This window comes from Bombus huntii, chromosome 6 (genome assembly GCF_024542735.1).
Source record: "Bombus huntii isolate Logan2020A chromosome 6, iyBomHunt1.1, whole genome shotgun sequence".
Lineage (NCBI taxonomy): Eukaryota > Metazoa > Arthropoda > Insecta > Hymenoptera > Apidae > Bombus > Bombus huntii.
This window is the reverse complement of record NC_066243.1, coordinates 15,198,873-15,224,986: the sequence shown is the minus strand read 5'-3', so window position 1 is coordinate 15,224,986 and position 26,114 is coordinate 15,198,873. Positions and strand designations below refer to the sequence as shown.

Genomic DNA, 26,114 nt, shown 5'->3' with positions numbered 1-26,114 from the left:
GACACATAAATTTCTATACTTAAAAGTTCAGGATAAGATACTTTCAACATTCTACTACCATTACCGTAGAACGGCACATTGTAGAATTCTAACGATTGCCGTGCTCTTGGAAGTAGCAAGAACCGCCGATCATGATCGTTGTCAACGAGTATATGCTAAATTTTCTATTTGTTTTGACAGACTATATATACACGAACGTTGCAATCTCAGTTTTTCCAAGCTATCAGCACGCGAAAAAAAAACCAGCTTCGACGTAAATATCTACTTCTCTGATAGCATATACTTCCTTCTCTTTGTCTCTGTGTCTCTCTTTCTGTGTATACAATTCCACGATTTCGACCTACTCACGTGCAAAGAAATTTTCCTGTTCTCTGGTTCGTGATTTTCATCGACAATCACGGTTAGAACATCGAAGGTACATTGTACATGCACCGAGCTGAATTATCTACAAGTGATCTATCAGAGTCATCTGACATGGTGCATTATGCATTGCGGCGTATACGTACAGCATCAGGGGGGATCAGTAACGTGGATTTCATGGAAAATAGGTGAACGTAAGTGTGCCATTTCAAAGGATACAGAGACGCCGCGTGTTTACAGGTGTGCGAATCAATGCCGCCGATCCTAAACTTATTTATTCGTCTGTACGTATTAAGTGGTATGCAACAATAGTGCGTGTGTACGATACACCGTACCAGTCATACGTATCAGATTCAAAAGGGGAAAAAGAATGACAACAAGAACCTACTCTCGATTCCCACACTTTCCTGCCCAAGCTGCATGCACCGAAAACCTGTATCACGATTTATGCATCGACGCGTTTACCTCTGCTAATCCTAATTTACCCGCGAACGCAATCGATCCGAGTGATCTAACTGCGCGTGCATTATGCATTGCGCACGCAGCGTTCCTGGGGATCGGTATCGCGAGATTCATGGAAAATAGGCGAACGCAGCCGTAGCGAGAGATCCCGTTACGAGAGAGAACAGACGACCAGATATGGAACGATTTGGCTGGAAACCGCCGAACAGCCAACATTTCTCCGAGCCTCGTGTTACACATTTTCAGAGAGGCGATGTCTCGATCTCTTACCAGGTTTATGTCCCGCCGTCGTATTATCGTCGGCTCTACGCTTTTACGTTAACACTCGCGAAGAAAAAGCCGAAAGAAGGAACAAAAAAACCGGAAGAGAAGGAGAGAAACACGGAGAAACGCGCGGGTGCGCGGAGAAACAGAGGAAAACAGAGGGGAAGAGATGGTGAAACTCGAGAGGAGAAACGGAAAATTTATCAGAAGCCAGAAGGTGTGCAACGCGTTTGAGCCTGGAACGTGGCTGTTTTGCATTCGATCCCGTTAAAACACAACGCCGAGATTTCCTTTCGCTTCTGGACAAATTTAAATTGGACTGGCCTTGTGTACAGCTGAATCTATGGGGCAGTCTGCGGTTGAAAGAGCAATCTATGGGCTGCAGGGTTTCTACCAGGAACAGTCTCTAGAAAGTGTGGATGCTGATGTGATTTGAGAAGCCGGCCGAAGGATACGTTCCTTCAGCGGTTTCCTCGGTACATGTTTGTTCGTGGGTGTGGTTTACTGGTGTTTGAAGATGTTTGCGAAATACCAGGTATTCGAAGATTTCGTCGTTTCGAATTTCCAAGCAACAGGTTTCTGAATTCATCAGGATTTTAAACGTTCTGTGGTTTACACGGTATATATAGTAATTAGGTGAGATAATATTTCTTTACGTGCACCCTTGGTATTACGATAGCGTTCTACCATTACTACACTACATCCAGGCAAAGCAGTAAGTCACGTTTATCTCTTCGGATAATTCAAAAGAACCAACAGCCACTTGGCAGTTACTTTACGTCAAACTATTCGTCGATGGATATTTATTAACGAACACGCACGTTGTAACGAATTACGTATTCTCGTGTTTGCAGGTGTTTCGATAATTTCAACGATACCCAGAACGTTCTACGATAAACGTTCGTGAATACTTTCGCGAGCCACTTGGCCAATCTAATTTTAATTCACCAAACACGACACGCTCGACATATCCAGAGAATTGTACAGCATTTTGTCTTCTTTTTCTTTCTTCTTCTTTCGAGAAGATTAACCGATTCTGTTATCGTCCTCGTTCCGCCGTCTGTAAAAACCCAAAACCCACTCATCCTTCTCAACCTCCGCAAATCTTACGTCCGTATCAACTTGGCAAACTCCACACTTGTACCGTCAACATTACAAATTTCCCCGCTGGATTAGCAAGAGTCGGCAACGTACTCGTACTCGAATCGATTTCCACGGAACACCCCCGAGCTGGAGGTCGTTACAAGTTCCGCAGGCACGTGCAACAGGAATCTATACCCTTGGCTTTGGCTGAAATTTGCATCGCGTCCCGTTAGAGGACACCGATCCCAGATGTGCTACGTCTACGTACTGAGACGTCTACGTACCGAAACGCCTACAACGAGACACGGTAATCTTTCCACGATGTATACGCACCAGCTTAGGAGAAAGAGAGAGAGAGAGAGAGAGAGGGAAGAGAAAAATAGTTTCCCCGTACGAATATGGAAATAGTGGCGGATGAAACGCATCGAACGCTCGTGCGCCTTGCCACGGATAGTATGGCTTGGCGTGTAGGACGATGTTTGATCGGATGTTGAAGAGAAAAGAAATTTAGCTTGTCGTCAGTGCGTCGTGTGTTTGAGAGCTTTGACATGATCGATGACTCGACGGTATAAATATGACGTAATTTTGCAGGAATGTACTGGAAAGTTCGTTGCCAAATTCGACAAAGATGAACAAGAAAATATATTCTTATAGAATCGACATTTCGTTAACGCTCCTTAAACGACATATCGGCCGAAGAAGTCTCCGTTTTCTTCAGTGACGAATTTTTTCAAATAGTTCCCATTGTCTTTTAGTATATTCGAGTTCTTGCTAAGTTAAAAAAAAAAAAAAAAAGAAGGAAAGAGAATTGGAGAACGAAATAAATGACGAAGAGCGATGTCTGGCGAATAGGACAGATAATAATCGACCAACAGCTACATCGAAATGCACTAGACGATTCATCGATATATTCGCTGGTTCTCGTGACATTTTTTTTCATATTATTACTTTAGCGAACGGCGACAGTATCTTTACGAGTTTAGAGGAAACTTTTTTATCCGTTCTGCATCTTGCAGGAGATCAGATACTCTTTTGTAGAATGTTTCGTTGTTGAAAATTTGTCTCCTTACTTTTCTTAACAAGTCACAAATCAACAAATACTCGATACACTGTAGATAAAATATTTAATACGATCGATGAATGTCTGTACAGACGTTTCTCATTCTCCTCGTAGAGAATCCTCCTCTCCCATTGTGTTCGAAATTCGCTCATCGTCAGCAGTTTATCGGAATCCGAGAAGAATTCTAATCCGTGGAATCAGTTCACGGAAGAAAGCGCTGGCGTAACGGAGCGTTCCGACAAGCTTCCCGAAACTGATTGCCGAGGAAAGAAGGAGGCCTTACTCGGTCCCGTGCATCGTTCCCCATAAATCATCGCGGCCGCGGCGAAACAGTTTTTCCCGGAGCGGAGACTCGGTCGCGCAAAAAAATAATCAAACGAGTTGCGCTTTAGGAGCGCAATAAATAACGCAGTTTATCGAGCATCCCCTCGCCGCGCTCGGCAAACCGTGTCCTCCAAATAAATGATCCTACGTCAGCGCGCGGCTCATGATTCCTCGAGCAGTTCTCGAGGAACGAGCGAGCTTTCGTTGGCCGTTGCATTCGACGTCCACGCGATTTATCCCCACCGATTCTACCGCCAACCTGTAAACCTTTGTGTGTACAACTAAATATCCGCTGGACACGGTATATACGTAGTATGTACCTCGTTTTACCGCGTGTATACGACCGGATCCACGCGGATCGAAGCGTGTCCGAGATGTTTCGTGCTGAACGACGCGCGGTAAATAGACTACAATTTGTCATTTGCCCGTGGTTCGTCTTCTAGCGTCTTTACGCCTCTTCGGTTCCTCCACACTGCGCTTTGCAATCTCTTTCACCGTTTCTTTAGGGATCTTTGTCCCAGTCTCTTTGCAGGAGGATCGAGAATTCGAAGAAAACCACACGTTTGGTAATTTAGAATTTTTAAGGTAAAGTTACGATATCGTTTGACAGAGTTAGGCAACTTTGGGAGAATTTTCTATAGTTTGCGAAGGAACGTTCGAGATAGGAAGATTGCGATTTGTATTGAGAAATTCAGCGATCAAATTACGATAACAAGTACAGCAAAAGTCCGTTTATCCGGCGCATTCGGACAATTTGTTCAACAGAATAATGGCATCTTCGTTGTTTATTCGTCCGTACGATCCAAGTTAATTTTTACGTGGATTAATTTTATACTGCATTTGAAATTGCATCGCTATCGATATGAAAATACATTATTACGTAGGAAGACTTCTTTCTTCTTTTATTTTAATTCGCGTATACGCGGTCTATCGTGTCTACAGCGAGGAATCAGCACAGTCTGTGGTAACTTACACTCAGTGACGTATACAAAGTAGATGTAAAGTGCGATGTCTCTTTAATCTTTCGTATTCTTCTGCGGTGTCCAGCAGTTTTGTGGTCAGTTTGTTGGGGTGATCCTTCAGCGGTTTGTCGATATAACCCGCTGCGTCTGGCCATTTCTTTTTTTACACTGGGTATGTCGGTTTCTCTTATTTATTTGTTCGTTCGGTACGTACAAATCCGCGTCGAAACTCTCAGTCGTGCAAAGACTAAGGTGAAATCTGTATGTAGCAAGGTAAAAATATTTATTCCTGTCGTCCGCAGTCGAGTAATAGAAGTTTGGGAATGTTATTCGATAAATCGGATATCAGTTCGGATAAATCGAGTTCTACCGCGGATACGGCGTAATTTGTCGCGTCACGCGATTCATCCTCCGCGTGGAATTTTTGTTGGAAAATTTGTCAAATCGTAAGAAGGGATTCTTAAGATAGACAACGAAACTCGACTGAGAGTCGAATTTTTCTCGTAACTGGTAGATAGACGAGCGAATATTCCCAATATTTCAGAAAGACTTGTCAGCTACGTTGCGGCGACTGTGCGATCGTAAACAGGTTGCTCGAAATCGCGACCCACGGAGCGGTCGGTTGCATAATGATACGACCTACGCTCGCGAGGTGCGAGATGGAGAGATTAACGCGTTCTCTGTATTTCGCCGTGAAACGAGGACCAGCGTCAAAGAGATCACAACTCGTAGAGAAACGAAGCAAATATTCCTGGTTTGTAAATGCACAGATCTTGTACGAAAGCGATAATATTCGTCGTGTGTTTCGACAGAATAATCTTATTATCGCTCGTGCTAATGAAAACATCGTTAAAACGATTGAAAGAACCGTCCGATCCAGAAACATTTGGTCGATCGTAAGCACGCGACAAGGAAGAAATAAAATAAATAGAGGAAGATAGTTTGCTTAGAAAAAGTAAAGTGAGACAGGGTGGAAAAGAGGAAAGTCAAATATAATGAAACATGATTTCTGACTAGCAAAAAGTCGTGAAATAATTCGAATGACAAGCTACTTAGTATTTACACGTAATCGATCGCCACTCCGCTAGTCGTTCTATACGGCTCTTGAGCTGCCCTGACGGGTCATTGCTGTTCCACTCGAATCAACATGTCTCGAATAACAGAAACTTGTCTAAAAGGATCCCTGGTCTTTATATCATTTTATTTTTATCGTGTCGAATTCGCGAATGACAGCGTTGCAAATTCACGATACCTCGATAAATCTCGATAAGTCCTGCTTCGCCTCTTGCATTGCGCTTAATAGGTAGACAAATACCCTTTACACGTTAGAAACGATAGATAGCCAGATAAAGCGTCAATCAATGACTGAAAGCGTACCCAGATCCTTAAGATAACCAGATCTGCGTGAAGAATATCTGTGAAATGTTTCGGAATTCTCGGGTCTGAGATACTGAAAGATCTAAAAAGACGGATCGTTGATCAAACTTTCATCGATTAAATGCCACCAAGTTTATTCATTCGTACACCTATTGGACGATAAATAGAACAGGATATTCACATTTGGTGTAATAATACGTTCGGAATTCGAGATACATCTGGAAAATCTACCGATGTTTGCTCAACGCTGGATACGTTTGCCAACAACTCAGACACATAGAAACAAGTTTGAGGAACGAATCAACTTCGAAGTTCATTCCAACTGTATTACTCCTATCAATCTCTATTAACCCACGTGCCAACCACCTCGATCAATCTTTAGCCGATATCGTCAACGTCGTACCAATCTGCACATACGCAGGTGTATCTGTCGACGCGAAACAACTGTACAAACTCAATGAGTTACAGGTTTATCCGTTAGCACAGACGTCATTTTATTCTCTTTTTACTCTTCCGTGACACCATAGACGAGACGTCGCGACATTGGTAATCGACTCGTGTCTCGAAAAAGATACGATGTAAGACAAGTTCGTCTTCTCGCTGTCAAATCTCTCAAAATTCGTCCTTATAGATAAGTGAAATTTGAACGATCAGACACGAAAAATGACCAATTGGACATCCTGACCGCTCTTTCCTCCAGTGTTCCGGCATTGAACACCTTCCTTAAAAAAAAAAAAAAAACACCAACACGCTGCCGGACTTCTTCCTCACCGATGACGACTCTCCGTCATCGTGTCGCTCGACCTGGTTACCGATCGTTTTTCATTCCAACGAGCCTGGGCGAAACGGGAGCGGGAAAATGTGGTCGATCAAAAGCTCGCCACGAATTGTCTCGTAACAACGACGCGAAGAAGTATCCTACGACGCGAAATAATTCTCCACGACCGAAAATATCGAGCGATCGATCCGTGTTCGCGCGCTCTTCCTCCACTGACTCGTGGGTGTGTATACACGGCTGTGCCGACAAGCAACAGGTATTAACATTATATAGGCCTGCATGTACGTTATATAGAAGCACGAGCACGCTCGTGAAACGAGTATTTACTAGCGAAGCTGGCTGGCGAACAGAGCCGCCCGTATGCAGGCCGAACGCTGGTAAATCTAGCACGGTATCGCGTGAAGCAACTGGCAAGTACACGAGCACCTAGATACTCGTATAAATATCGGTACCATCGGATAGGAGGCAACCATGGCGCGCAGCTGCACCGGTAGTTTGCAACAGATACTCGGAGGAGCTACCGAACGTGCTTCGTGGCAGGCCACCTCGAAGAGGAACAAGCGCACGCCTACCGCTTGGCAAGGTATTTTGATGCGTGTTTTGATCGGCTACGCGAACGGTACGCGCCTTGCAGTTACGCAATTGCGACCGATTGCAGCGATCGAACGGTTCGAGTTCGCTGTTAGAGGCGCGCAACGAAATGCAAAGAGATTTTTAGCGTTTAGGAGCAGCCTGATGTAAGACGAAACGGTGTATTAGGCCAGTCGTGTTACGTGGATGGAATTTTTTAATCTGGAAGATGCGCAGGAAGAACGTAACGAATGAGAAAATCGTGCCTCTAACAATGGTTAAATATCGTAAGCGAAGGAGAGGTTCTCGCGTAACGGTAATAGAACCGAGTGATTTCTATCGATCCTTTTTAGACTAACCGCCGATTATATGCATCTTTTCGAGACGTAAACAGGATAGTCTGGAAGTGGAAACGTAATCTTTTTATTTCGCTCTTTTTCATCGTTTATCGCATATTGTCTGCGAGTCTTTCGATCGTTTTTCACGGTGTAACCGTCGTTGGCGTGCAACATAGGCGTTCGTAAAAGTCATGCGAATGGTTAAGAAATATTCTCGAAGCTAGAGAACTTGTACTGGGATCGGGCTTATTTTTGAAAGAAATACGCGAAATTTGGCGTTCGCAGGGATGATTTGCTTCTTCCGGCGGGGTTTTTCCGCAATTTTTCAGCTAGAAAATTAAAAAACCACAAGAGGAATCGAATTAAAAAAAAAAAAATTACGTCTGTACTTCAAGGCTACGTTTATGTCGGAAAAGCGTCTAGTTCCGTGTAATTACTGGTCAGTTTAAAAGTCGACGTTATAAAAGTACAAAGATCGCAGAGCGTAAAGTCGGGCAGAAAGAAGTTTTGGGTATTCGTCGTCGAAGTTACGTACCCCAGTGGCAGGAACAGAAGAGTGTGTCAGCTCCAAAACACCTCGTCTGGAAGGGAAAAAGAAAATTTATAAAATTTACGAGATAGTAAAGGCATAGAGAGGAGAAGGAATACAATGGGTATATTTTAAAGTCAAGTTCGACTCGCAAGCTTTGAGCGTAAATCTCAAGCACGAAATACGTTGAATTTGGCGATTAGAAAAGTAGGCGACGAGTGTAAACGGAAGAGAAATGCAACTGAAAGTTCGTTCTAACTCGCAGGGAGAGAGAGAGAGAGAGAGAGAGACTAATTGAAAAGTAAATAGGAATAAAATTTCTGAAATTGTTTTCTCCTACGTAACGCACGATCTTCGCAATTCTACGCTTTAGCGCGAGAAGTCTCATTGAAAGAAAAAATTCATTGAAAGAGAAACTTCAATTACGTAGAATTTATATTAAAATTTGAATACGCAGAGTTTGCTAAACAATTTGTAACGATCGATGGAGGCAATTTATTTAATCGAAATTTCATTGTGCGTCGATCTAGTGGAAAAGGAATTCTCGATCAGAACTTTCGCGATAATGTCAGAAAATGGTACAAATTTCTCTCGCGGCTCTTCCATTCGAACCCGTTGAAAAATCGTTACGTGCGGAACCGGGTAACCGAAAGTGAGTTTAACGTAAGCGATACATAATTCGTTTGCCGAGCAAAATCTCTTCCTCGTTTCACAATCGAAACACCGCATCAAACACGAACACGTTGAATCACAGGCAACGATTCCATTTGCTTTTTACGCGATCATTCAATTAGCAAAAGCTATCGATACTTCCGCGATCGCGTTCCAGTTACTGCAAATTCGCGTATTCTCGTCTCGCGGTGAAAAACGATCCAACACCGCAGCAAAAACGATAATGCAAGAAACGAAACTGCTATTTCACAGTGATTTGCGTCGAATAGATCGATATTTAACTCTTGACGAGATACGTATATCAGGTTGTCCGAAAAATTAGCTTCTTTCGTTTTATTAAGAAAATAATGGACGCACGATACTTTTTGTTTTATATTAACTTATTGAATTATGCACGAACGTAATAATAGAAATAGAATAGAAAATGGATCAGACCTAATTCAATAAAATAATATAAAACAGAAATTGTTGTTCAAACGAAATTAACTTTCCGGACAACCTAATATCCTCTTGTATTTATCGGCGAAATCATAGGTAGCATTTCCCCTGCGTAAATGTCGATTCCCAATTATCTTCCATCGATACGACGATTAGATAATTTACTCTGAACGTTCAACTTTCTCGATCAACGACGATAAAAATGCGACAAAAAGGAACACCACTGTATCAGAATACTTTATCGCTTCACTTTGCCACTGCTGGATATTTCCAGGTTATCGGCAGAATTACGACGAACCAACGTGCTACTGCGCGTCCAGCAATTAATTAACCGAGGTGGATAAATTTTGAGAATGCCGTCGAACGAGAAAGCTAATTGGATCGGTACGCTTACGAGCTCGTGCATGGTGATACGCGCTAATGCACCGATTCGCGCAACAGCCGTAGTTTTTGCCTGCGTGCTTGCCAGCTACACGACACGTAAATACGTGTTCCAATCGATTCCAACCGTTCTCGCGGCACGGACCTACAAACGTATAAAGATTGTCGCCCACTTTTTGGCCATTTTCATTCGTAGTCTGTCTGTAAATGCTACGAGTAGATATTTAAGACTGATACTGTAAGATACTGTAAGTCTGATACTTTAAGACTTTCAAATTAACAGTTACCTTATCTTCTTCTTTTGTACGAAATCGGTTGGTCTCTTTGGACGATCCTTTCCACAAGCTACGATTCGATGGATAAAAAAACTACCGCGATGCTTTTCATTTAAGGAGGTTGAACGTGTCGTAAAAATGCGAAAAGATCGCCGAAGATCTTTGAAAACGCTGGCCAAATTTCTATCGAAATACTTGGTAAAATTAACATTGAAGAAAATACTTGATACGCGACTTGGTGTTGAAGAATATATTACAACAATTTTTGATCAATTTTTCCTACCTTCCTAACCGAGTGAATAATCTCGCGCCTATACGTAATTCTACGAGATACAATTTAAAAAAAGAAAAATTGATAAATTCCAAAGATCCAGTAGGTACGTAAATACAATCAGTTTCTCTAATCGATAATGTAACATTTCTTTTAACTTTGCAATTTCTTATACAGATACTTGTAAAATATGCCACGCTTTCACATTCTCATCCCGTTCCGATCAGCGATCTCCGATTCTTTTTTCAGAAATTTTCCTCGATTCGAGTCAGTGACAAATTCGTTGGAACCTTTATCGATTCCAGCCTGTCCGAAGCTGACGAGACGTCGAACTCTTAAACAGCGGTGAAGCTTTATCGATCGTCGAGGAGAATTTATCCGCCTATTAAAACCCTGACGCACAAAACGTTTCCGCTATCTATCCACCCGATGTTTCGTACGTCCCGCGTTATTTATGCGCGTCTCCGACATTCAGGAGGTTCCTCGTTATCTGTCTCGACTCGGGACGTTTAAGCGTTTCGCGTTATCTGCTACAAGTCGGACAAGCTTAAGAAATTTCACCGAGGAAACACGCGCGCTTGGCTCGTGGAAATATCTAGAACCACTGTGCGTTTACAGTCCACAGAACGCGGGAAATTGACGAGTTTCTATCGTGTTTCCTTTTGGAAAGCTTGACAGTTTTTACTTTGAGATATCCGACTTATCGCTTTCTTACGAACTTTGACTTTGAATGTAACGTTCAGCGAGAGTGAAAGGGTAAAGTTGAAACCCAATCTGATAATATGCATACAGGTTGCAAGATATTCACTGCGAATATTTAATAAAATGATTACAGAAGGAAGAGTATGAATAGTCACACTTAGGCGATTTCGTCGAATGCTGAGACTTATTCACCGGTTTGCTGTTGCGACTTCTTTGAAAAGCGTGTACCTAAAATTTGTCGCAAAAGAGTAAACGACGACGAGTATACTCGTCGAACGCAGAGTATATGTGGCTGTTGTAACATAGAATTAAATTGTAACGAAAGGACTGTTTTATTTTTTAATTTTATTACCGACAGCGCTCGTCGTGACACAAACTATGGTCATTTCTTCGTGACGAGTATACTCGTGGAAAACGACCAACTGGTTAATATCGAGAATGATTACCTGTTTAAATACTTTCGTGAACTTTGTCAAAAATATATATATTTGCACTAAATGTGTCGTAACTTCTGTGTACACGGTCAGAATCGTTTGCAATTTCCCCCAGCAGCATCGCGATAGTTGGTTGTCGTTACGATACTAACGAAATTTCGAAATATTTCGCGCAAATATGCGAGTGTTCACAGGTGTTGGAATACTCTGGCGAGTCGTTGTACGTATGATTTTACGTAATTTGAATTTACGCGTATCAAAGCGACGTCCGTGGAGTTCTAAAGTCGCCGTTTCGCATAATCATCGACGGTAGTGCATACATCTTGTTTCACGTGGTTGGTGCTACGAGTTGTGGCGAGTTTCGTCGTGTTGCAACGACTCTTTCGACGAATGAAGTTCTAGACTCGAGTGATACCGCACGGTTGAACATGGCTTCCAGCGAATTAGAATAACAGATTGAGAGAGCAACGAGTAATTGCCAGAGTAAGAGAATAAGATGTTGACGGGACGTTTATTGGCTCGCATCGAGCTCAACGTGGTCATTTCGAATGCTAGAATCCATCGGTAAGCAGATATGGCTTGTTGGAACATAAAATTCCCTCTAACTATAACTCGAAAACAAGGTGAAATATAGGATCTTGTGCGCGAGCGCTGAATTTGAAATTCCACTGCGTGTCGTATATTATGAGACACCTTGTATTTAGTATGGATATGTAACTAGGTTTACGGTGATGGGTTTGCGAAACGAAATGCTGGTATTATTTAAGTTGACGTTTCAATTCATTACTGCTTCTTTTACGTCGCTGCTATTTCTTTACGTTAAAGAACTAACGCTAAGAACACGCGTATCGATATAAATAGCAATGGTATATTACGTCGTTGTAAAGATATTTCATGATCGATATTCGATGCGATAAAGATATCCGAATGGAGAAGCGTGCGAGATACTTTTTCTCGACTCGCTCTAAATTAAGCGGAACGACACGAATAACCATAAATTTAGCCAGCTAGTTCCGCCAATTCCATCTCCAATTACGATCAAACGAATTTGATCTAATTGACCAACTATCGCACATCGAATGCACGAAGCTCGTTTATTTTACGATTAAACAAATTTCTGGCTACCTACGATCGAGCAGATGCAATCTCGCAACGTCGAGTGTCTCGTTCGATAGGACGAACAGTTGGAAAAATTTACCGAATGTCCGGCTGGACAAATTGTAAAGTACGAATTAAATAATTTAAAAAAAGAAATAGGACGAGACGATCGCCTATTAACAATTAAGTTCGATTATTTAGCAAACCACTTGGCCGAAAAACTAAACCAAAAGGAAACCACCCCTCTGTCTAGTCAGATAGTCAGATAATTAGGAGCTCGCGCTATTACGACACGTTCGTAGGATCGCTTCTATCGCTTTCTGCTGTTTAAATCTGCCCTAAAGCAGCTTCCACCTATTAGCCGGCCACTGGCTATGCAACGTGGGGCTTGTTAACGAGCGCCAATTTCCTTTGAAAGCTCGCGACCGCCTTCGAGATTGACTCAGGGACGAGGAAAATCGGACAGAAATCTGGGAAAAGCCGTAATTATTATTAATAAAGCGGACAACGCGCCCGCGTCGCGGCACACGAGGAGGAGGGGATCGTCAAGCTTCTAGCACGAACGACGATTAAGCTGGAACGCGATGATTTCAGCGAGCTGCTGTCCTAGAAAAGCAGCTCGCGCACGCTCGGATCTAATTGCTAATTAGTAATTAGTAGGTAGACGCCGACGATCCATAGTGCCTTGCCATAAACGACTACAAATGGGCGGTCGTGAGTCTGGACCCGGTTGAAAATTGAGAAATCAGGCGTTTCTTTTTCTTTTTTTTTGGGGGGGGACGGCACTTCGCTTCATACAGCGTGCGCCGGTAATCGTCGTGGTGCGAAGATAATATCAAACGGAGACAGAAATTTCTCGAGAAGAGTGGAACGACTTCTGTCAGTTTCTGTATTCTTCTTTTCCAGTCTATGTCGAATATCGAAACTCTGGCGTTTAATATCGAAATTCTTGGAATTGGAAGACGCGCGACTACACGCAACGCAAACACGTAAGGCACAAAAGTTACGGAGAAAACATCCGAAACGGAGTGCTCTCTGCGATATCCAATCGATGACAGAACTTCTCAGTCAGACTCTGTGTTTCTAATTCCATCGAGAAAGATACGAACTTCCGTAAATACACACGATCTGTACGTGTATTATACGGAACAACGAAATACTTCTACGATACAAACCAGTTATTCGATTAAGAGAAATCCCCTGTTTACACGAATAGGATCGGACAGAAAGGAGGTGTCATTCCCTTTTCTCCGGCCTGAGATCGCGCAAAGCGACGAAATGCAATGCATCCTGAGGCGTTGTGGAACCCAGGGATGCGGTAATTTTGCATCAACCATCGTTCGTGGTCACGTTTTCATTTACGTTTGCCCGCTGTCCGCCATGCGCGTCGGCTTCGTTCCAAAACTCGATCCGCCGCTTTATTACCGCATTTTTTGCGCGTTTTGGGAGAAAGGGCCGTTTCGCCGAGAGAAACGAAAGAGAGAAAAAGAGGGGCGAATAAAGAGAGGACGATGAGGACAGTGGACGTAAGAGGCGCGGCGAAAACGGCCAACAACGGTAGAGGACAATGAGAGGAGGAACAAAAAGGCACAGAGAGAAACAGAGGCGGCACGCAGGATGCATTTAAAGTCGTCTCAACATCCGTTCAGCCTCTCTGTCTCGCTCTTTATCTCTCTCGGCTCTGACAGAGCGGAAAAAGAAGGATTCGTGTTCTTTCTTCGGCATACGAAATCCCGCGTCGTTCATCGCGAGTGTACGTGAAAGAACGCGCGGTCTCGCCCTCCGGCCGGCTTCTTTCGATTATCTCTCCTTTTTTTCGGCTGCGTGACACGCGTGACCGTGGCCAACGCCCGCTATTTTATCCACCCGTTCGCCCATTTCGCGGGACATCCTCGTTAACTCGCCCGACTCCGAGCTCAGGTCGCACACGGCCGTTTGCCTCTCGTAAGTTGCTCGCATCTGCCGTGTTACGCCGAAAACGCGTATCTGCGACTTTCGCTTAAATCCAGCTATCGGTGCCAGGTAGCACGAAAATCGTTTATCTGTATGCATGTTAAACCGGAAAGCCGTATCTGCGTTGAAACTAAATTAACGAAATGTCGAGTGAGACAGCAGATCGAGGATAAAGAATACGAGGAGGAGGAGAAGAAAGAGAAAAAGAAAGAAACGGTTGTATCGAAACCGAAGATACGACAGTTCGTATCTCTGACAACGCGTACGAAATCGATGCCGTGTTGTTAAATATTAAAAGTCATTTTTCTCGCAACCACTGTTCCCACCAGATACGCCTGTTTCAATTTCGCATCGTCGTAAGTATTTTGACATCTGCCGCAACTCGAGCAGAAGGTTCACGTTCCTACTGTGTTTCTACCGTTGTGTCTGAACTACGGATTTCTATTCAAATTTTTGTGAAAATATTTCTAAGGAATAGAACCTGGACAGACGTTTCCTTCGTCCTTTAAAAGTTACGACGATCGCGCTACTTCGAATGTTTCGGGTATTCCCACGTTCTATGCAATTTCGCGTCTTTAAATTTCGCATAAGCGTACAAAAGTCCACGGGCCACCGATCATCCAATGAAGAACGTCGACATCTTTTCTCTAAGATCGTCAAATGAAAACGATAGAAGTCGTGCAACGAACGAACCCTACCTCCAACCAAATATAATATATTTTTGGCATGCCAGGCTATTTCAGTAATTAGCTGGTGCAGGCCGTGAAACGCAGAAGGTTGAAAATCACTGGGCTATCCGCGTGTCCCGTTAACCTTGCGCGATTCAACGTCCTCGTTGCGAGATAACAAATTTACGACGTTAACCCCGTCGCCTTTTTCAGCCGCCACGCTCCACGGGCCACGATCTGCCGATGTGCGCGCGACGTCTGCATTTTTCGTCGGGTCTGTCTTTATAGCTACCGGAAGCGACACGAGAATCGCCGGGAATGCCAGCCACGAGATCCGACCACCGAACGGCTACTTTGTTGCAGAGTTGTGGCTTGTCTTGATGAGATCGAGGAGACGTTAAGTGGTTTAAGCAGGATGTTTAGCAGGGGATGCGCTCCGCGATATTCCGCTGCAATTTATTCGTTACGAGTTGAAGAAATACTGGAATTAATTTGACATACGATCAGTTAATTCAACTTGTCGAGTATTCGACATTCGTCGTTTCTTTCGACCGATTTACATCCTGCGATTCTGTTTTTTAATATCGTGGCTGTTGGCTGCGAAAGAGAATTCCAGTATAATACTTTTCTTCTTATCTTTGTCCATCTGGATTTCACGATTTCGGGAAATTCAAAGAAATCCATAACATCCACGTATCCATAACATCGTGACGTTGTGATTTTATTTTGCCAATTGAAGAAGAGAATTGTCCGAACCAATGACATATTCGAGTTATCGTTGTTCGACAGATTTATTCGCATCTTAATTGTTAAGAGGTGATATCGTGTAATTTTCGACAGTCTCTTTTACGAAACTAATTCAAAGTCAGAGTATCTCGCAAGGTTACCTCTCTTTGCGCCATTACATTCCTGAAAATTATATTCCGTAGTTTGTATATAATTAATTACAAAAATTTGCATCGATGTGCATAAGTTGTGCGAGCTAATAGGACGCGCGTTCGTGACGTTCTTATATCCGACACGATAATAATATGTTTTTATTGGAGAATATTCTTAAAGATCATGGTGATCATCTAATGATATATAGTTGAAATTTACGGCAAAAGGGTTGTACAGGTTCAAGCTGTTATTAAGCTTGACTTTACGCGTGTAATTTATCAGCTATCTCTAACTTTCAAGTATTTCTCCTTTACACGTTCACGTGAGATTTCGAACAGTCAATTATTCCTGATCGATCGTACGCATATTTGACCGTACGTAACTAATAATAATTAGTAAAAACGATACTGGCAAGAAAATAAACTCTGTGTCTCCTACTATGCGAATATTTAACTTATACCAATGGCACATAGAATGTGCTTAATGGCACCATCATCTGCCCTGAGATATCGTCTCATTTTAAGTTAAATACGCCGACGTTGTGCAGAAGAAATCGTAGTTTACCGCATCAAGAAGCTCACCGTACGAGCTTTCGCCGATTGAACTGGGTTAACCGCATTAGCAGTAAGCATCGGTGAATTTTGCAGTTCCATAAATCTCCGCAATTCTCCTTCGGCTATAACATTGATAAAACATTGGCCACGTACAAACCGCTTTTAATCCAATCGTACATCGAAAGGTTACACGACAAGTAACAGAACACGTGGGGCTCGTTTGGGGAGCTGATCGTACACCTAAAAGCGATGAAAGATGCTCATACGAACTTCCATACGCCTTCGTTCAGACGTAAGGAATTTTATATGAACAGAGCAAAGCTATCGGAAACGTCGAAACACGAAGGTTCGGGATAGAACAGGCTCTTCAAGAAATTCGGGAAACACCAGAAACCATAGAGAACCGGATCTACGACAAGACGTGTGCGGACTTGCCTCGACACGCGAGCTGATTATTCCGAGCATTCTTCGTAAAGGCAATTAGATGACAGAAAATTCGTTGCGTCTCGTAGACGAAGACAGATAAAAGAAACGATTAAACGCGAAAATTTTTTCCGCTGTTTCTAGCTCGCAAAGTGGCGCGTGTTCTGTTACACCCTGTGTAGTAGCGAACATAGGATATACCATGTATACTCAATGGAACAGCGATAATAGCAATAATGTTTCAAAATTTGCTATGCTCGTATCTGAAAAATAACACAGTCCGAACACCTCAAGCAATCGCTTTCCACTTTTCTTTCGGTTCTCGTTAACGTCCATCAAATTTTACAGAATCTTGCTCCGAATCACCTGTCCGAACGGTGAAATTCCAGTTTCACCGCGCGTCTACCGCGTTCCATGGGTTTCGCAAGCGACAGGGGAAACCGAGGGTGGTCGAAAAATCCGGCACCATTTGCTAATAATCCAAGTAACAGGTAGGATGACGCGGTGAACCGAGCAGGAAACAGCGGGGAAAGACGGCGAGCCGCTTGATAGCTGCATTAAATTCATATTAAGGCCGCCGTCTCGATCTAAACTCGACGACTTATTTCTCGATGAGAAGCAGCGGTTTCGCGAACAGGCAGCGTTGAACGCGTGTTCAACAGGCAGTGCGCGAGTTCCTACGATCGTATCGATCATGCAAATTTTTGAATCAGAGCAAATCGACGTAACAAGTGTCACAAGCCTGTTTATACTTATTTCACTCGAACGTTCGTGCAGGCCTTGAACGCGACTTTTTCATTTTTTTACCCCATTGGTTTCCCGAGGGAAGGATAAAAATGAATAAAAACACGTAAAAACACGTCGGCCAAGCACGATGTTAATGTATTCGCGTCAGCTGAAGTGACGTGAATTACTTATTTGCTCGAATTACTGTCGCGCGGTTATTATATCTTATAATATTGTAGCAAGGATAACGAATATCGCAAATAATTTGCACGCCTGATTAATAATTCGCTATGTTCGGTCGGTCGGGTGATCGGAAAGAATGTCGAAGTTTCAGATAGCACGGACACATGGATATTCCGAGTAAACTTGGAAAAACTTGTCGTACGGTTTTCCTAAACGTGCATACAGGAAATAGATATTTCGTTTTGTTGAAAAGTAGGAGGAAAGTTACGCGATTAATGGGAACGTGAATCAGGAACGTAAGGCGTAATGGGTGTTCTCTTTTACTGCTCGATTTATACATTTTTCATGAAACGAGTAAACTTCGTGCATAAATTAGTTATAGGTAAAGAAAAAAAAAAAAAAACATAGAACGAGACACACCCTAATGGAATCGTTTTAATGGGTTGAAAATATTTTACGCGTGTCTCTATGGTTTTGTACGGTGGCGAATGAAGAAAATAGACCAGGATTCAGGAAAACATGTTGCTGTTCTCGGGCAAGGATATTTCTAATAGGTGCAAGTTGTGTAATTTTTTTACTCGCATTTATTGTATTATCTTCTCACGTGCGTGAATTTCATTAATTTATAATGTAGCCTACGATCCCAACATCGTTGCATTATGCATTCAGATTGACAATCCGATATGCACGATGCTTCCGGTTTTCACGGACAAACTTTAAAAATACGAAGGAATATTCAAAACGAGAAAATTGATACGCGCAGCAATAATTTTGCTTTTAAAACGCAGTTAACCGCCAATTAAGGGTGTAAGAATAATCGACGTTATATTAATTATCGACCAGTAATTACAAATTTGCAAGTGGGCGACGATAATATTTACGGCATCGTCGAGATATGCGTTCGTATTTACACGAAAAATCTCTTATTTCAATTTTTACCACGTGTCCTTCTCAGGACACGTCGCAGTTATCGGTCGAAATAGCTTCGTTTAAATATATCGCGATACAGATTATTTCGTGAAAGACGCTGATCGACCGATTGAATTCACGACGTTGGTCGTCGTAAGCCGTCGTCGTCAGGCTCGTTACTTACGTAAGACCAGAGAGTATTCCCGGTGTAACGGAATGCAGAGACACCGGCGTGCATCTCTTTCTCTTTCTCTCTCTTGAGTGGGAGAGAGAGTGTAGGATAGTGGATGGACGCGGTTGAATTCTAAGTTCAATCACGGTGTATTGAATAACGAGTTACGTCATGGGACCGGCTCTCCCACATGCTGGACCGACTCGCCAATATTTATCTTAATTAAACGTTGCGTTGAACGATGTTGTTTTTTTTTTTTTTTTTATCACAAAACAAGAGGAGATTGCCACTTTCCGCAATGGAATCGCGTGACACCGGTCGTGCACGCGTTCGTTAATGAAAAAGTCATTAAGGTACGGACATGGTTAATTAAAATCGTCGTTTATCCGTCGTCTCCTTTTCTGTGATTCGGCGTAGCGAGAATTCCGTGGCTTTAAATTTATATTCCGTTTCGTCGTTGCAAATTAATAACCAAAACGTTGACAATTTTTCAGTCCACGAGACTTACGCTTATCTTATTAATCGTTTTAAAGAAAGATCGCGCATCGTCGACGATGAAACGCAGCAGTGAACGTGTTAGAATTTTCTTTTACGCGCAATGTTTACGCGTTCCTCCCACCCTCTCCAAGCTGGTCGATCGATATTGGCTGTAAAATTATCGAAAACAAATAACGGTCTGCGGCGAACTTTGGTGGAAGTTCGCGTCTGCGAAACCGGTACTTATCTCCCGATATTATACAGCGGCGTGTACCGTTGCGTAACGATCGTTTCAGATGTGTAGACCGCCTGCCATTTATAAATTTTCCGCACGCTTATGCAATAACCATAGCCGGACGGTGCACGCGCGCTAAACCCCGTGAAACCTCGTGAAACCCCGTGACCAGTTTAGTTTCCCTCGACGACGAATTTTCGTGCCACGGCGTGTCAAATGTCGAGAGATCATGGTACACGAAGCTCGCAGCTCGGCCGACGAGCATAGCGATTAATAGTTGCCGACGATGGTATAGAATACGTGCACCTGGTGAGCTCGATTATAAATTGGTATCGTGAGACGAGGTTAGTCGTGAGTCGTGATCGATAAACTGGAAGACTCTTCGTTTTCGTCTCTTTTTCTTTTCGCAACGAGAAAGTCTATTAGTCGAAGATTGATTTAACGAAACGAGGATGTGGGTCGATCAGTTTTATTTGAAGTGTACTTTATCATTTTGCAGCGATGATGATATTTTCCGTTTTATCCAGTGGATATTTTTCGTTCTTTCATTTCCACGGAGAAATCTAATAGTAGTTTGCGATCTTAATAGCGTCTGCTCTTATATATGGTGTAAATCGCTTGCATCTTTTTATAAAATATACATTATATAAAACATAATTTATATAAAACAATTAATTATATAATTTATATAATACAAACATAATTTATATAATACAATTTATATAAAACATAATTTTTATAAAATTCAATTGTTTTTTTTAACAGAATTCGCACCTCGTAGGTTTTATTCCTTATAAAGTTTGTTGTAAAAAACGTTTGGACGATGTTTACGTGGCATCGATCGATTAGATTTTAAAGGCAGCGTGGAACCAGTCGCGCGTTTTTAATCGATAACAACGATTATTCCGACTCATGAATAATCCAGAGATATACTGACAGGTTAACATAACTTATTCACGAATCGTTAAAAATACACAAACGATTATCCTTGCCACGACTTTATCGTTTCGTTAGCTATAGCTGTTCTACGTCATCAGACTGATTAAAAATATCATCAGTACGATCATCCTAATCGCGTGTCTTGCTACCGTATAATAATAACAACGATGCCAATAAAATTTCAAAATGTCTCGTACGATATATTCACGATAGATGCGTACAAGCGTTTCGATACTTTCGTAAACGACCGTTTTATTCATCTCGACGACGTTTCTTTGGCTCGAACACGTTACGAGATACAAACTCACCAGATTACGAGCTTACATTGTATACCTGTTCATTATTTCGTGCGAGCAGTCCTTTAGTCCACGCGCTCCTTATTCATTTCCGCTGCGCGGCCACGAGTATACACGAGCTCGCATGTACGGCCGTCTCGCATTTTCCTCGGCTATCTATTTAGTGTTCACCACGGCATGGAAAGTATTTCATGCCGAAACAGGTCGCGAGTAACATTATCAGACTGGAAACCCGTTCGACGAAATTTTCGCCCGACCGCTGATCGAACCATGTTGGAGCTGGCCCGAATCGCGTTCAAACATTCCTCAAATTAATTCGTACTGATACCACGAGTCTTTCGAGACGAATGCTTCGATTGCGTAAAGATACTCAGCCAGTGGAAAGGGAACATTGAACTCGCAGGATATGAAAAAGATATTAGAGGAAATATCGATAAACGCGAATGTTTGATACAAACGAACGTTCTTGATTATTTATTCATGAGGATTATTTATTAATCGTTTTAAATAGAAGGAATAAAATATGGAAATACGAATGGAGCAGTGAAATTAATATTTGGTGTTATATCGTGGTAGAATATTATTTGATATTTTATTCAAAAACGATATGATTTCAAATAAATACGAAATGGACAATTCTATAGGATTGTAGATATACGTAAAACGCTCTGTTTCTATATTTATGTGGTTTAGAAAATTTATATACAATATGTTTCGCAGGAATTTTCTGCAGCATCGATCGATTAGATTTTAAAGGCAGCATGGAACCAGTCGCGCATTTTTAATCGATTACAACGATTATTCCGAGTCATGAATAATCCAGGCGATAAACTGACAGGGAAATATATTAGAAAATTTGTTAATCTACGAATCTACGAAAGATACGAGTCGATGAAATTTCTGGAATTGCGAAACAGACGATGAACGCGAAACGTTTCGAAGTTAGAGGAAGAAGTTAAGAACAAATTCCAATAAAACTTTGCAAAGAAAGTTTCTTCAAACTTATCTCGAGTAACCGCGGAACCTAACGTACCTAGATAATAGCTCGAACCATTAAAAGCTCCATATAAGTAAAAATAACTTCGACTTCTTGCGCAAATTCTTCCATTTCCTGCACTTCAACTCCACCGTTTGAAACTTCAGCTACGGTTCAACACAATTTTTCTCAACCATACCGCAACCCAATTTACGCCAATTTAACAGCGACGTGCAGACGTCCAGTGACCCAGAGGCAACGATATATTACAATTAAATACTCTGTTCGTCACCGCGTGCGCTGCTTTCATGCTTAAATATCATCGTTTCATTAATCTTAGCCTACCGGCTATTTCCTATCTAAAATTCGAGAACCGAAAGAACTCCAATAAAAATTTCAAACGACGTCCGATTACGTAACTTGCCCAAGCTATTGCATAATCCTAAAGACATTAGTCGCTGTTCGATGTATTCGATCACGGCATGTTTCATTTCAAATATCGAATCCGCGTATCGTCCGATCCAACAATATGTCCATTCGTCGTAACTAAATTTGCGACTTGTCAAATTTATTCCACGTATTCCTTTTACAATCTCCAAACGGAGACGATCGACGAACGAAATAAAATTCTATGAAAAAATAAGCAAACGTCCGACCGTTTCCAAGCCGCATCGTGCGTGCCCAGGAATCAACCGGATTCCTCTTGATCGTCGTTGAAATTACGACGTTCTCCGGCCGTGGCAAAACAGAAATTCATATTTTACACGGTGGCACGTTAATCCTGCGGCGTCGATTCCCGGCAAATCGAAACGAGGATATTCCCGACGGCTGGTAGCGCGCGGACTTAGTCGATCGCCCATCGAGGAACATTCCAGTTGCCGAGGTTTCCGACAATTACGTACAGCGCCAACGATACAACTGGCTTACGCTTGCGTATCACGGCGCTCTTCCATGTCCTCGCATTAGCCGTGACTACAATTATGCCGCTTCGTAACGGTATCTTCATTTTCTCAGATGTCTTTCGCGGTGCATCCATCGCGCGCTACACCTACTTTACATTCCCCGACGTCCGCGAGCTGCGTTTCTACCGATTTCTACCCGTCATTTCCTTAAGCGTCCTTTCGTCCACCTTTCAGACCACCATCCATCCATGTTTCAGCCATTCTGCCACGAGATAGTCTCTATAGCGATTGCGGGTTTTGTCATTAGGTGGTAATCACTAAGTTGCCAACCCAATAATTTCCAGGAAGTTTCGAGCCTCAAATGGAATCCTCGGATCGTGGAATTTAGTCGTCGAATAGATTTTCAATGTTAACCCCGTGTAAAGGACGATTATCGATATTAGATCGTTTTATGCACGGCGGCTAAGGTTTCGCGGTTAAACTTGGAACGTGCGTAATCGTAGCATGTCCATCCATAACGAATTCAATTTTCGTATTTAAACTATCGATATTTACACTCTGGCGGAAAATTGTAATATTCAGAGATACGTGGAGTTTACACTTGTTTACGCGAGAACATAAAGTATCCAAAGTAAGATACTCGTGATATTCAAAGCGTGAAATAATTCGCATAAAAATCCGTGGTCATTCGAGGTATCTAACATATCTTGTTGCATCTATAATTTCAAAAGTTCGAACTGAAAATTTCTCCTCGAGATATCCATCGCGTTAGTCAAAATCTACATAATTGTCTGCTTAATGGCTCGGTCCGAGATTAATTGTGCGTCAATGCGGAGCCGCAAGGAAATCGTCGAGCGCCGTAGAATCATGAAAATGTATTATACGAAGAAAGCGCGATAACGACCTGCAACATTTTTATAGCCGCACGTTAGAATTGCCTTTAGTAACACACTCGAGAAGACCAAATTAACAGATAACGATCTGACTTTCGTGACAGATTCGATATTCGCGTATCGACGACTTCTTTTTCTTCGTTTCTCATCTTTTAACCAGCCTTTCTTATTCCGCCCGAGTGTTCCCAAGCTAAAAGCAGGTGGGCAATTAAGGAGCGTAAAACTGTGTGGCTGGAAAGCGTTTCTTTCACCGAGAAACCACGAAGCTTCAAACATTGTAGAAGTCTTCGTAATTGATGGTATCGTGTTCGCGTTCGTTAACGATTTCTTCTTTGGATAATTGCGCGGCTACCTGGAGCTTCGGAAACTCTTTAAATTATAGTGATTACGTAAACGTGTGTATCACGTGGAAAGATGGATGGAAAGAATATACATCTCGATGATTTTTCAGAAAAATTGAAATTTTATATTTCTGTAGAGAAATTAAGTGTTTTAACCGGCGACTAACGAGCAACGTTCGATGCGTTAGACGTTCTTCCTCGTTTTCCTTTTTCGTTTCGTCTTGTGTGTTTGCTATCCCCGCGTGTCAAGCTCAAAGCTAACGCACGATTACATCGTTCAACATGGAAGACCGCGCCTTCGCAGTTTTTTCCTCGGATAAGAAATGTAGGAAGTTTCCAACCGGAAGTTTGGTACGGTCGATTTGGCGTTGCAACTGCACGGAAAATTTTGACAGCAAAATTGATTACGTTGTTCCGTACAAGTATCGGTTTTCTTGCTTGTCGAATAAAATCCAGCACACTTGACGTCGTTTCGATTTTATCGTAATTTTCTAAGATGAGATCTCCTATCGTAGGTTACTCAGTTTTTACGGCACTCGCTTTCATTTCATATTCTATTTTATATACTGCGAGATATTTAATGTTATTTACCCCGTAAAATTGAATAATTTCATCCCAAACTAGCCCGAATAGTCGTCGATCGTCTATCGAGTGATTCGATAAGAGCAACTGATGGTTAAAATCAACTTTAGAAGAAAGCAAGTTACTCGGATCGATAAATTCGCAAAGAAACGAAAAGTTGGCGCTAAATCTCGAGAGTAGAGCGTACAATTGACATACGCGTAATTAGCAAAGTAACTTTCTACAACGTGGCTGATTCTTCTCGTCCGGTTTCGTTGCAGGCAGCCGCCTAATTAAAGAGTTTGACGAATAAAAGCGTGACAAGAAAGTATCTCGTGCAATGAATAAATTCGCGTGTCGAAAATAAGATATTTTTCACCGAAAAGCCCGTGGCGTCTTTCAAGTTTGTTGCACCCGACAGCCAATTAACCAAATCAAATACAATATAACCGGTGATAACTTCGCGACGAGCTAATTACGCGTCAACGTCAAACCGTGAAAGGTCTGCAACTCTACACAGGTAAGCTGTTAGCGGCCGACACGTTATCGAAACAGGTGCAACTTCTGAAATGGAATTCGATTATCCGTTCGTTTTACGTTCAACCGATTAAGCCGTTTCATCGAGTGGCGCAAAGGGTGGGGATTAAAAGACTCTTCGTGGAACTGATTTCGTACAACCTGACGATCGACTATACGTTTGATCGATTCATTAAAAACCGAGCCGTGAAACAGACGTATAATATCGTTGAGAAAAACACCAGCGAAGCAACTGGACTGGTTATCGTTTTGCCAGATCACAGATAAACTGTAGAACCAAAAGTCAGAGGTACAAAGTGGATTTTTGTGATTCGAAGAGAAATATATCGCAGTTTATCGGACAGTTCAATACGTCGAGTATCGTATAATTTATGATTTAAACCGAGGAAGGAATAGCAGCGAAACAAATATCTGGAAGATTCGTGAAATTCATTTTCTTTCATAAATACAACGCGAGTCTAATAAAATTCTAACGATGTAAATTGACCAAAGAAAGATCGCGGATGAAACGTTGCGTTAACGTGACTTTGGCTGACATTCATCCTAACGAGTTCGGAACATCCTTCTAATTGGGTGATCTTTGCACAACGTTGAAGACAAATAAGGATAAAGTGAAACTCTATCCAAGGAGAAAAAGATTCAACTTTCCATCTCCCATTGCTTTTTCTTTTCTCTCTCTCTCTCTCTCTCTCTCTCTCTCTCTCCGAAATCTGAAGATCAAGTTGAGAACCAACAGCGTTTACAAAGTTCCTGAGGCTGCAACACAGGGTATATCGATACGTCGATAATTGCGAGTAGTGGTATCGACGATGATGTAAGAGTTCCGTGTTCCCGTGGCGTGTACGGAGGTAGCTATGCACAGCACATTCTACGCGTATTACACTTTTGCACGTTCAACACGTGTGCGCGCACGTGTACGTGTATCCGTTTGCTCATAATCCAATGTGAACGATATACGTCGAATCTGGATGTCGATCTACAGCATTGATACAAGCAGATCCGATAAATCCCATAAATCTACGATACCTGCCGTTCAGCTCGACGTCCTTGCGGCTCTGGCCGCTCGTAATATCGTTGACTTCCATGGGGCTCGACGTACACCCACCGAGGTA

The 26,114-nt window shown here is 42.3% G+C and overlaps 1 protein-coding gene across 1 annotated transcript in view; it reads right to left on the bottom strand.

Annotated features, from left to right (window-relative positions):
- Nucleotides 1–26,114, bottom strand: part of LOC126867137 (protein sister of odd and bowel-like) — a 255,175-nt gene that overhangs the window by 29,258 nt on the left and 199,803 nt on the right. The window contains exon 5 of the mRNA XM_050621347.1: nt 8,114–8,159. The gene's annotated coding sequence lies outside the window, so the exon portion shown is untranslated. The remainder of the gene's footprint in view (nt 1–8,113; nt 8,160–26,114) is intronic.